Source organism: Peromyscus eremicus, chromosome 16_21 (genome assembly GCF_949786415.1).
Source record: "Peromyscus eremicus chromosome 16_21, PerEre_H2_v1, whole genome shotgun sequence".
Lineage (NCBI taxonomy): Eukaryota > Metazoa > Chordata > Mammalia > Rodentia > Cricetidae > Peromyscus > Peromyscus eremicus.
The window spans coordinates 20,429,473-20,443,739 of NC_081432.1; the positions used below are offsets into that span (position 1 = coordinate 20,429,473).

General features: G+C 35.1%; 1 pseudogene; it reads left to right on the forward strand.

Annotated features, from left to right (window-relative positions):
• The first annotated feature begins 1,542 nt into the window (after positions 1 to 1,542).
• Positions 1,543 to 14,021, forward strand: LOC131893815 (transmembrane emp24 domain-containing protein 10-like; annotated as a pseudogene).
• The last annotated feature ends 246 nt before the right edge of the window (positions 14,022 to 14,267 follow it).

Genomic DNA, 14,267 nt, shown 5'->3' on the forward strand with positions numbered 1-14,267 from the left:
AGTATAGATATTTTATCTCTTTATTCATTTGCTTATTTTTAGAATACTGAGCATTGATACTAAGACCTCATGTATGTTAGCAAACACTATATCCCAGCCAATCATTTTACTCATATACTAAAACCCTGAAGTAAATCAAGTAACTTTACCATGAGAACTGTTACAGACAGTTGGCATATCCAAATCATTAGATGCTATTCAGGAATCTTATAAAGTTGAGAACCTTTTATTGATGCATCCAACAAATTGATGACTTTTCACATATTACTAGATAAGAAATTTAAAAAGCAAACGTAGACTCTGCTTTCATTTTTGTGACATTTTTTACATCAAAAAATTGTAGGAATGAAAACTGATTGTTATTAATGTCTGTGTGAATGAAAACTGATTACTTTTCATGAAATAAAGGGGGAGGAAATGGACAAAAATGTATTTAACAATGTGTGGTATTCTTACCATAATAAAAATCCTTGTAAGAAATGTTGAAATCCTGGTTGTGATGCTCTGTGGTTTTCCAAGTTTGACCCTTTGGGAGAACCTAGGCCAAGAGTACACAAGATGGTTTTATATTATTAATTATAATTTCTTATACGTTTATTATAATTTTGAAATGAAAAAAAATGAGTGATGTGGAAAAATATGCAGGATATATGAAAAAATTATCCATATGACTCGTGGAAAAACAGGCAACAAGAAAATACAATAAAAACTAAAATTCAACACAGTGTGTTGTGCTGCATAATGATCTGGCATGTAAAATTTAAATCATAGCAAGAAAAGAGAAAATAACAGGCTGAAAACAATGAATGACACATATTGTTGAAACTTACAAATATTGAAAGACTTTAATTGAAATTTCAAGATGCCCTATAGACCTTTAGCAGAGAAAATGAGCTGCCCAAGTCTGGGATCATCAGAGTACAGCTGAGGATAATCAAAAGCAAAGAAACCAACAACATGAGAATAAGCATGGTCTCCATGAAGAATTAAACTATTAGCTTGTATGAGAAAAAAATGAGGAAATTGTCTTCCAATATTTTAAGTTATTTCTTTTTACTTTATGTGCATTGTTTTGCCATGGGTGTCAGGGCCCCTGGAACTGGAGTTACAGACAGTTGTGAGCTCCCATGTGCTTGCTGGGAACTGAACCCGGTTCCTCTGGAAGAGCACTCAGTGCTCTTAACCACTGAGCAATCTCTCAAGGCCCTAAAACCTTTTTTAGGTTTTTTTTTTCTTTTGTTCTTTTCAAGACAAGATTTCTCTGTGTATCCTTGGGTGTCCTGGAACTCACTCAGTAGACCAGGCTGGCCTGGAACTCACAGAGATCCACCTGCCTCTGCCTCCGGAGTGCTGGGATTAAAAGGCCTGCACTACCACCACCCAGCATCTTCCAAAATTTTAAGCAATGACACAATTGTCATTGAGCTATTGGACTTTAATTTCAAGAAGAAAGGAGGAGAGAGATGGCAAGATGGAGAGAGAAATGGAATGGAGAAATATCAAGGAATAAACAAATTATACAGACATTTTAGGTAGATGAACATGAGCAGAGCTAAGGAAAATGCTCTTTCATCAGATGGCATTAATCATGCACTGAAGGGGTTCTTTGGGTAAGAGGAAACTCCTCCAATTTGGCCCATAGGAATGCATGTTTTAACTTCAAGTTAGTACATCTGAACTTTTGTTTTTGTATATGCTTATACATATTTTGTCGGAAAATAGTGTCAGAGTTAGAAAGGTTGAGAAACATTTTGAAACTCCTAGGGAATTCATTAATGATAATAGAATAGCAACCTCAAGCCTGTAGAACATCAAGTATTGAAGCGTTAACTAGTCATCAGCTTGGAAAAAGGCGAGAGAAGAGAGAGCAGAGAGGTATCAAAATTAATGCAATCTCCAGAAACATTTGAGTTTTCTCAAATACATTGATCTAAGAGTGAGAGATAAGGGGTCAAAAAGCCAAATAATAAATAAAAGATTATCTGATATTAAAGTTTTGGTTTTCTATCAGCAAGCTCAGAAGGAGTAGATGCCAGGAAATAATTACACTGAGGGCTGAAATCAATAAAATAGAAACAAAGAGAACAATACAAAGAATCAATGAAACAAAGAGTAGGTTCTTTGAGAAAATCAACAAGATAGACAAAGCCATATCTAAACTAACCAAAAGGCAGAGAGAGAGCATCCAAATTAACAAAGTCAGAAATGAAAAGGGAGACATAATGACTGACAATGAAGAAATCCAGAGGATCGTCAGTTCACACTTCAAAAATCTGTACTCCACAAAATTGGAAAATCTAAAAGAAATGGAGAGCTTTCTGGACAGGTACCACATACCCAAATGAAATCAAGGCCAGATAAACAATTTAAATAGACCTATACATCCTATGGAAATAGAAACAGTCATTAAAAGTATCCCAACCAAAAAAAAAAAAAAGTTCAAGGCCAGATGGATTCAGTACATAATTCTACCATAATTTCAAAGAAGAGCTAATACCAATACTCCTCAAATTGTTCCACATAATAGCAACATAATGAACATTGCCAAACTCTTTCTGTGAGGCTACAGTTACCTTCATACCCAAACCACACAAAGATGCAACAAAGAAAGAAAATTACAGACCAATCTCCCTCATGAACATTGATGCAAAAATACTCAATAAAATACTGACAAACAGAATCCAAGATCACAAAAAAAAATCCACTATGATCAAGTGGGCTTCATCCCAGAGATGCAGGGATGGTTCAACATACAAAAATCTGTCATTGTAATCCATTATATAAACAAACTGGAAAAAAAACCAACATGATCATCTCATTAGATGCTGAAAATGCCTTTAACAAAATCCAACACCCTTTCTTGCTAAAGGTCTTGGAGAGATCAGGAATACAAGGAAAATACCTAAACATAATAAAGGCAATTTATAGCAAGCCAACAGCCAACATCAAATTAAATGGAGAGATACTCCAAGCGATTCCACTAAAATCAGGAACAAGAAAAGGCTGTCCACTCTCCCCATATCTATTCAATATAGTACTTGAAGTTCTAGCTAGAGCAATAAGACAAAAAAAGGAGATCAAGGGGATAAAAATTGGAAAGGAAGAAGTAAAATTTTCCTTATTTGCAGATGATATGATAGTATACATGTGACTCCAAAAATTCTACCAGGAAATTCCTACAATTGATAAACACCTTCAGTAGTGTGGCACATTTCAAGATTAACTTAAAAAAAATCAGTAGCCCTCCTATATACAAATGATAAACAGGCTGAGAAAGAAATCACAGAAACACTGCCCTTTACATTAGCCACAAATAATATATAATACCTTGGGGTAATTCTAACCAAACAAATGAAATGCCTGTATGACAATAACTTAAAGTCCTTGAAGAAAGAAACTGAAGAAGATATCAGAAAATGGAAAGCTCTCCCATGCTCATGGATAGGTAGAACCAACATAATAAAAACGGCAATCTTACCAAAAGCAATCTACAGATTCAATGCAATCACCATCAAAATCCCAACACAATTCTTCACAATACTCAGCTTCATATGGTAAAACAAAAAAACCTGGATAACTGAAACAATCTTTACAATAAAGTAACTTCTGGAGGCATCACCATCCTTGACTTCAAGCTCTATTATAGAGCTATAGTAATAAAAACAGCAAGCCTAGCTTTTAATGACACAAAACTTTTAAAAAATACAGCTGAATGTAGTTTTGAGATGTATAATCCTTAAACACCAGAGGAAGTGTAGGATTGTGCATGTAGCCTGTTTGACAGATGGAGACCTTGTCTTAGAAGACAAATAAATAAGGGCTGGGTGGATGGCTCAGGAGCTAAGACTGCTTGCTCCACTTGCAGAAGAATGGAATTGTATCAGGCAGCTCACAAACACCTATAATATCACCCTGTTTTGGCCTCCAAAGATACTGCACACATGTGTACATGGGCACACATGTACACATACACATAAATAAAAACAAATCTCTTAAAAGTAAATTAATTTTAAAAATAGTACTAAAATTTTAATCTAAAGAGAATTTTATCTATAAAAATATGGCCAAATAATACTTTGACACAAAAACATAAATAGAGAAAATTGGGACCACTTTATAAAGATAAAGCTTTGTAATATGTAGAAAACATATCAAGCATGCACATGTCTGTTTCTAATATTAAATATTCAAGTGGAAGATTTTACACTTTCCTTAGTATTTAGTAGTATAAGCCAACACAAGACTGTGATGAGTAAAGATGATCGGATGTGGTTAATGAATGCATACATATACAAATCAGGACCTTTAACAGGGGGTGTATCTCATTTAATATAAAACAGAAGAACTGAGTTTACAAAAACAAAGCCTGCTTATCTGTCTTCAAATTTCACTCCTTGTCTTCCCCTCAGAAGTTACCAATTCTTTTTCCTACTCTAGACTCCCTCTTTGTGCTCAAACTCACTAGTCAGTAACAGAATATCTCCCTACTCTGTGTGTCTTAGGTAATTTTTGAATTTATGCTTTCAATCATAAAGACATGGCTATTGTAGAACTATGGGAAAATAGAGAAACATTGTAAATGTTCATTAAATTTCCCATTGATCCTTACCTGGACCACTTAAAAATAAATGTCTGATCTTGGCATAAAAGTTAGAATACATTGACTCTGCCATCAGATTGGAGTTCAAATGATACCATTAACTTCCATCAGTGTGACTTGGGGGAAATTATTTAACCTCCTTGAACCCACATTTCTTCCAAGAGGCCATGATTTAGTTGTATCATGTTATCATTCTACCATTGTATCATGAATTGTATCAGTTCTTAATACTGATTATAAAGAAATCATTTCCATGTCACAGGGAAATATTTGGGGATTTATTGCATATATGAATATAGGGTTTGTAATTAATTTATATTTGTAAATAACAATAGGATTGGAGGGAACCTGCAAATGAAGATATAATTATTTTTAGTATCCATACTTGTTTTTTTGGAATTATGGAATCTATTTAGTCCTTCCTTAGAATCTAAATTAGAGAACACACTGATTTACCAAGTTCAGATGACTGCTTAGCTTAACTCTAATTCATTGTGAGAACGGAAACAAGGTCAAATTTTACAAACTGCTTAATTACTGAGGTTACAGAAGCAGTACATTAGTGGGAATTTTCTACCTATGCAGAGCATCTATAACCTTACAGTGCTATTTTGATTATTAAGTATATTTATTTCTTCTTGAGTCTAGTACCTATTATTTTTATCACCAGCATTCAGACTCAACCACTAATTCATGTTTTGCAGGCACACAAGTAATTTTACATTTTAATTGTATATACATATAGATGTATTGCATCCACAAATATGTATTTGTGTATCAGGTGTCATTTTTGCATAGGTGTGATATATACACATAATTGTATCATACATGTAAATATATGTATCATAGGAAAGTATACATTTATAAGGTTGTACAGAAAAATGCATAAAGACTTTAGCTATGTAATTCTAGATATATAGCTAATTTTTATGCATTATTTAAAACTACATTAATTTCAGATTTGATTTTACTGTTAATAAATCTTAACATGAAGTGCCATAATATTTTTGATTTACCTTGAACTTCAAAATGGATTGGAGATTTAGCCTGAACAGATTGTAAATGTTGGCAGTAGTATCTGGAAATGATAATGTATGTGGTTTGTTCCAGTTCCGGGCAATACTGTCTAATTGAAGATATTCTTCTCATGTCAGAGTAACTTCACAAATGAGAATTATCAGATACTTATACGAGCATTTCTCTCAAAAACAAAATACTCTGGATTTAAAATTCTTTTATGCCAATTGTAAGGACATCTTTTCACAAGAAATTAAGCCTCATGACATTTGTGATTCATAATACTTCTTATATAAATATTAATTTTTAAGAAATCTCAAAAATAGGAAAATAAACTAGTTGAGTTTTCCATGCTTTAATTTTTTTTCAGCTTCAACATTAGCAACTTGGTGTGCAACAGGCCTTAGTAAAAGTATCTTGCTTCTGTTTCATGAGATCAGGAGATTTTACAGCCCTTCTTGAAGAGATTTCCTTGTTGATAAAGCAGTAGAAATGGAACAGTATCAACACAAACAAGGAAAGCCTTAGCTGTTCTGAGCTTGTTTGCATTCCAGTTTCAGGATCAGTTGTAGTGTTCTGTTCTACACTTGCTGGCTATAAAACCCAATGATGCCAATGCCACTTTGGGGTCAGGGTTGCTCATGGACAGATGTTCTAGATGAAAAGTGTTTAATTCTCAGTCAAAAAACTCTGAAGAGATCTGAAGACTTAACCTTTTAATATAAAAAGACTGACTCAACTTTCATTCCTCTTTTCCTTTTCATGGTACAGTGGCTGTATTAAATGGAAATGATGTAAAATCAAGAAAGGGCTCTGGTCTGCTAGGAAGGAAATAATATGATTTTATTGACAAAATAAAGCATTTCTCAAATTCAGAGGAAGAATTGAAGTACCAATCATAGTTTTGTTTCCTTGATATTTATTGAAAACATGGGGAAATAAATGTCCATAAATCATTTCTATTATTCATTTTTCATTGAAGAAGTGAAGAGATCCAATCATGGAGCGAGAGGGCTAGGTGGAAGGAATGTGTACCTTTGAAATATTTGCCTATAATTATTGACATGCTGAAATGGATTTCATTGGAACCTCTCTCCTCCTCAGAGCTTTGTTCTTAAATCTGTATGTAACTTTGGCACAAATTCAGACCCTTTGTACAAATGAAATTATTTGTTATATTCCTTAAATAATGGATGTCTATTAGGTACTCCCCCAAGACCTATGACATAGCCAGGCATTTTGTCTCAGTTAATGGTCGCAGACGTGAATTCTGAGTTACTTTTTGCAGAATAGGCCTTAAAATCCAGAAAGTTATTGGTTATTCCCATAAAATTCATGCCCCTATTGTACCAGTGAACATTTCTTGCCAAACGGTAATTATTCTATCTCACAGGGTTCACAGCTAAATAAGACTATTGATCACTTTTTTTCCATCAGTAGTGTAGATGGATAGACCTTTCTGGGACTGTAGACTCACAATGGCTATGGCTGAATAGAGGAGACCTGTTCCAGATCAAGCCAGCCCAAATGTCAGGATGGATATGGGAAGTACTCATGGAGTCCCACCCTGTACCTGAGATCTATAGGCTATTGATAGACCAGGGGAGGAAGGGTCAGTTGTCTTCCAGCATGTCAGTTCTGTGAGGATTCACATGCTAGATGAGCCTATACTCGTGCATGTATTGGCAGCACTAAGTGGATTGAAAAGCAGAGCACATGGACTTGGGAAGGAAGAGTAAAAAGGGAGATTGGAAATGAATTACAGTGGAGGGAGAGTTAGGGAGATTTGATCAAAACTTGTATATATGGGTGAAATTCTCAATTTAAAAATGCAGAAATGAAAATAAAAGGAATGCTTACCAGGACAATAATACATTAACTAAAAATTTATCCATTTCAGAATTGGAACATATGTCATATTTGGTATATAATAATGAGATATAGATAAATCTAATTAGAATTACACACTGAGTTAGGCATCCTGAGGTTTTTACATCTCCATCTACACATAGACACCTTCCTTGGTTGTCCTAAGACACGTTTAACTACAGATACGTGTAATGAAGTCCACAGCAACAGAACCTAATTGTGTGTTTAAGGTACAAATGATCAGGGAGTGTCCATACAGGGTCACTTCATCTGTATGGTATTATGTTCTGCCTTAGACTAACTTCACAATTTACCCAAAAGATCCCAGATACATGTTACTGCAGTGTTGAATACTAGAGGAAATATCAAAACATCTGTCTATGTATACCTGGGAGTAACACAGGAAACTTCAGAATCAATATGAATAATAATCAAGTAATTAATGTATAAACATGTCTCACATATTTATTTCTAGAACAAGATCAATACAACAATATTCATGAAACTTAGAGGAATGTTTTCTGATAAGTATAAAATTTACATATAAAATGCATACAAGCACATGTTTATATATTTATGTTACATATAATATTCTCTAAAGAAATCTTATTTTTAAAATATTTATTATTTTATGTGTATGTGTGTGTGTTTGTGTGTATGTGTGTGTGTATGTTTATGTGTGTGTGTGTTTGTGTGTGTGTGTGTGTGTGTCTGAGTGTATGCCTGTATACCACATACATGCATGAGCCCCTGGAGATCAGAAGAGGGCATTGGATCCTCTGTAACTAGAGTTACAATGAGTTATGAGTTGCAATATGGGTGTTGGGAAACAAACTCAGGTCTTACAAGAAGAGGAAGTGCTCTTAAGGACTGAACTATCTCTGCAGTCTAGTGTAAAGCAATCTTAAAAGTAATTTCCTCTGATCTTTGTGCTCCCCTCCTCATTGGCTGGTGCTATTAAACTTTCTGAGTTTCTGGGCTTTTCATGATTTTCCTTAAGTGTCTGACAGAAGCATAGGGAATCCCTGGGTACCAGTTCATATAATTATCATTTTTTTCCTGAAAGGCTCATTCTCTAAGTTTCTTTTTAATGACGTCTTCATTCTTTATGAGTCATTGTAGGATGGTTTAGAGGAGGTGGACGAACAGTTTGGCCAGTATCTCAGGTGCAGCATATGTTGGGTTTTCTTCCATTTTTTAAATTATTATCATTAATTTACAGTTCAACTCTTAGAAACCTGTTTTCTCCTCACCTGCTGCCTTCACTTGCTGTGGGGTCTCAGTATGGGGCACGGATCAGTGGTCAAGTCCAGCCCCCGATTTCATTACTGATCCTCAGACTATATAACCATGGTGACTGGAAACTAATTTAAAGCTCTGTGCCCAAACGTTCTTGGAATTTGAAAACAATAGGATAAAAGCACAAAGAGAGACGTCTCTCCCTGTGTAGGTTTCTATAGTAACAGTGAGGTTGCCCTTCCTAAGTTATCACTTGGTCCAAGCTTATTCTTAAAATTGTATTTTTTCTTCCTTCCTTTCTTTTTAAAAGGAAAAATTAATCTTTTTTAAAATATGGAACCACATATTCCAGATTACTTAATTCTTTTTTTTTAATTTAACTTTTTACTGTTTCCTTGTGGATTTCACATCATGCATCTTGGTCCCACTCATCTCTCCACCCCCTCACATCTGCTCTATACCCTTACAACCTTCTGCCCCCACGATAAAAAAAAATAAAATTTAAAAAAAAGAAAGAAGAAAAAAATAACAAAAGAAAAATCTCATCCTGGAAGCTGTAGTGTGACAAAGTGGCTCACACAGTATACCCTTTAGTGTATTCATCTTACTTGAAAGTGTTCATTGCAATGAGTCTTTGGTCTGGTTTGAGGCCTCTGGTCTCTGCTACACTATTGATACTGAACCCTCATTGGGCCTCCTCTTGAACATCCTATGTGAGTATACATGTACTAACTTGTCTTCCCTATTGTATATCATGAGTTTCACCTGACAACTGTCACTTATGTTCCAGTACTTTTCCCCAAGAAAATAATTGTTACAAATAATACAAGAGGCATTATAGTATTAGTAATCACACTGATATTTGATATTAATTAAGAAGAGATTGCAGAAGGTAGATGCTTTGTTCCTCAAAATTATTTTAATGCTTCTTTGACTGGTCCATATCACAGCACATTAAGATCAACAATATATTCTCTGAACTTCAATAGCTCCTCTTATCCCAAAAGTAGTTAGAAGGAATGATGTGCATAGTATTTTTATATACAGTGAGACTCACCAAATTAGCCCACCAGTGCACTATTACTATTTCATATAAAAAAGAAGACAAAAATACATGGGTGAGAGTTCAACAACATTTCCAATACTGTTCCTGGAATGCCAAGAACAGAAGTATCCCAGGAAAAATAAACTCTGACTATTTGTAGAGTATCCTGCTCAATATGGCAGAAGATGTGATAGTGAATGGTGAAGGCCAAGAGGATTACAGAATATTTCAATGAAAATCATTTGTGCAGAACTCTAATGCTGAGTTCATTAGGGTTTTATTAACTCAGGAGAAGGGAAAGAAAATATCCTGGCAGAAATAGCAAGCAATATCTACCTATGATTCTGTCTAATTTATGGTCAGTCAAGGGGTCACAAGGACCCTGAGGCAGAGATGTTCATGGAGTGCTAAAAGCCTGAGCATCTATGTGAAATGAATGTTATAATACTTTGTAAAAAATCTGACAAGCTGAGTACATTTGCTCTTTATGCATATATTATCTTTATCTACCAGCATTGGTTTTTCACACAAGTGACAGCATAATCTATTGAAGGGAAATAGCTATTGTCATAAATAAGGCATCTACTTTTCTGGCTAGAATATAATTAGACTTCAATGGATAGTGACACTTTTCTCTTAGAAATAAATCACTACCGGGAATAATTGAATTAGTCAAAGGAACACAGGATAATGGTATGGGAGCTGTATTACTCTAAGAAATCTCGGTGATCTTTGTCCTCTTTCACATTTTCTTATGTGCTTAAAGTCAGTTAGGTTTGGTGACGCCAGGTAGTATTTTGGGGTGGCTTAGGAATAAAGGTTTATAAATGCTTGTTGTTCCTTCAACTCTGCAATCAAGACAGGTGAAGGGAAGACTTACAATACTTTTATCCTTTTTTTTTTTCAAGACAAGGTTTCTCTGTGTAGTTTTGGTGCTTGTCCTGGAACTCATTCTGTAGCCCAGGCTGGGCTCAAACTCACAGAGATCTGCCCGGCTCTGCATCCTGAGTGCTGGGATTAAAGGTGTGAGCCACCACTGCCTGGCTAATACTTTTCTCTTTTTTCTTCAATTGCTTTAGCTGAGAAAGTACAATTGAGTCTGAAGCCTGATCACAAAGATCAGGTCATATGACCTTGCCTAGAGTCATAGAGGTATATATATATATATATATATATATATATATATATATATATATATATATATATATCAGTACAGGAAACATTGGAATTAATATCTCTATAAAAACCTCTAAGATGGGGCTGGAGAGAGGGCTCAATAGTTAAGAGAGCTTGATGTACTTCTAGTGAACATGGGTTCAAATCCCAGGACCCATGTGATGGCTCACAGCCATTGATCACTCCATTCCAAGGGTTCTGATATCATCATGTGGTCTTCCTGGGCACCAGGAATATAAGTTGTGCACATGTATACATGCGTACATATAAGCAAAACACTCACACACAAAACAAAATACTATTTTATGAAACATTTAGACCATTTTATGGAATTGTGGGAGGTTACTTACCATATGGGTAATAAAATTTATCAAGCTAATGTAAGTAGCAATTGAATCTAATTGAGAACTTTGAGTGAGGCTTTAGCTCAGTATTAGAGCACCAGCCTGTTCAAGGACCAAGGTTCTATCCCCAGAATTACAAATTAATTAATTAATTAATAGCTACCTATGAAAGACCCTAAATCAGTCTGCACATGTAAGGAAGATGAATGAGTAAAATGAATGAATTAACCTTGAACATGGTATAGATAACATCACAATGTATCAGAGGAAAGAATTCTGTCTTCATTCAATACTATTGGATGAATTTAATTTTTATGCTGAGTAAAATGATGACGCTTCTTCTTTCATTGAGTGTAACCCTCACTTTCATGTACATTTGATATCTATTTGCTTAGATAACATACAGACCACTTAAAGGAAAATGTATAAGAGTCTTGCTAGAAAAAGTTGAAGTAGGCAAACATTTCTTAAAGAGGATACCAATGTTTCCAAATATCTGAGTGATCTTAGCTGAGCAAAGAAGTCTGTAGTGAAATTAATTATCTTTATTATTTTCAGATATAATTCATGGAGTGAGAAAGAAAGTTGTAGTCTTGGGGACAATATGTTGTGATAAACACATCTACGATGGAATCAAATGCTTTTTGCATTAAAAAGGGAAATGAAGATCACTCAATCAGGAAATATAAAAGACTAGAACATGCCCTCTACAAAGGAAGATAATTGAGAGGCTAAAACCCTAGTTATTAGTTATTGAAGACACATAGAACCAAGATCACAATGTAACACTATCACATACCCAATAAAATGTTCCAAATGAAAATGACATGCCCAACCCCACCTCAATACGGAGATATCAATGGAACACTCTTGCTTGGCTGCAGGAAATATAAGTTGATAAAGTTCATACTTATATAATTGAACATATCCACAAATAGTGAAGTAGAATCTTGTCCATATATTTACGAAAGAGATCTATAATAATGTCTAATGCAATGCTGTTCATAAAAGGCAGAAACTGAAGCAGACCAAATACCCATCTCATGCAGGAGAGAGCAAAAAGCAGCCACCCTTTGAAGGAGATTGGATAGTAAACTATTTAGGTTCTGTAGGCCATGTGGTCTCTGCACAAATACTCAGTTCTGACTTTATAGTGTAAAAGCAAGCCTTGAAAATCTGTAAATACGTTTGCATAGTTGTATTTCAATATAGTTTGATCGAAAAAACAGGTGACCTATTGGAGTTGGTCAAAAAGCTCCTTTCCCTTTCTGTGGCATAGATAAATAAATTTTGCTTATTTAAACAGTGGATATTAGAAACCACAAAGAGATGATAACTACATGATCAACATGGATGAATCTCTTATATTTCTTTTAAAGAAACCAGCCATGTAAATATTTGAATTGTATGATTCTATAAATTAAGTGGCCATCTGTGGTACTGTAATTCAGAAAAATAGTTTCCCCTGGTGAATGTGGTGTGTGTGTGTGTGTGTGTGTGTGTGTGTGTGTGTGTGTGTGTGTGTGATATTTCAGGGGGTTGATTAGCAACAGTCTATGTAGGAAGTCTGAACAGAGAGTTCAGAATGAGTGAGTGTTCTGAATAGCTAATGCTGTTCTCTTTCAAACTAGCTTCTGGCTAGAAATATATTTTACCTTGTGAAAATTCATCAAGCGATTCATGAAGTATTTCTGATCAGTACATATAGTTCCATGGGGGAAAGGATGGTCTTAAGAAAATGAATGGTTCATACCCTTTAATCAAGTAGCAGCAGGCATTCAGGTTTCCAATATGCTAATTTAAATTTATTTCATTATGGTACAAAATGAAAGAAGGCTAAATTTCCTTTAAAACTAAACCATAAAACCAAACCCTGTCAAAAGTTTTCAAGCCATATTCAATTCTAAGAAAATGTAGAAAATCTAAAGCATATTTTAAAGAATACATTGGAAGACACATTATGATATCATTCAATTTATAAACAAAGTGCTGCATTCTAATTAGATTAATAATTAATAGGAACTTGGAGGTTCTGACATTCATTGAATTAAAATATAAAATATTAGAAGCCCCAGGTGGTGAATGAGGCTCCAGCACCGTGTCTGGTTTGTTTGACCCACCATCTTGGCCTGGCCCTGCCCATCCATTTTGCTCTTTTTGTTCCTGTTTGGGTCAGCCCAAGCTCAGTTCTTGCTGTCTCCTTCCATCTGCCCATGAACTTGTGCAAGTGTCTCTGCAAGGAGATTCACAAGGACTTGTCAGAGATGTGCCTGTACAAGATCATTGGCCAGTCTGGGGGCATTGGCAGTTTGTACATTCAATTCAAGATCACAGATTCTGCTATTCATATTCTGTGCATCATGAATGACGCAACTATGAAGAAGTTTGCCCTTACTATGTTTTGAGAGCAAGGAAAGAGGGCAGATAGCTGACCAACTCATGATTCTAGACATAAAGCATGGAGTGGAGATGAAGAATTAGGAAGAGTTTTCAAATGTAAGAAACTCAAACCATTGAAAATGGAGTTACGATGCTTAGAGGATCTTGGAGAAACAATCATTTATGGTTTTGGGTACATAAAGAAGCAGAAGATGTGTGACACCAATGAATACATGACACCCAGGTCCTATACTTTAGCATCTTTTCGATGTTCTGTCTCACTGGACTAGCCACCAGGCAGGTCTTCTTCTACCTGGGTCACTTCTTCAGGTCCACGAATTTTATAGACTAATGGGGTTCCAGTCTTCTTTCCCCTTGTATCTCAGCCAGCATAACATTGCTGGGACATTCATGGCTTAACCCAAGGCCGTCCTACCAATGGTACCATCAGAACATAGTAGAGTTTTCTTACCAGAACTGATTTCTTTTGGTGTGAGAGAACACTGGCCACCATCTACACCCAACAATTCAATGAGGACTTCCTTTTAAGGTAGTAGGATTTGGACTGATCTTATAACAAATTTGTTAAAAATTTGTT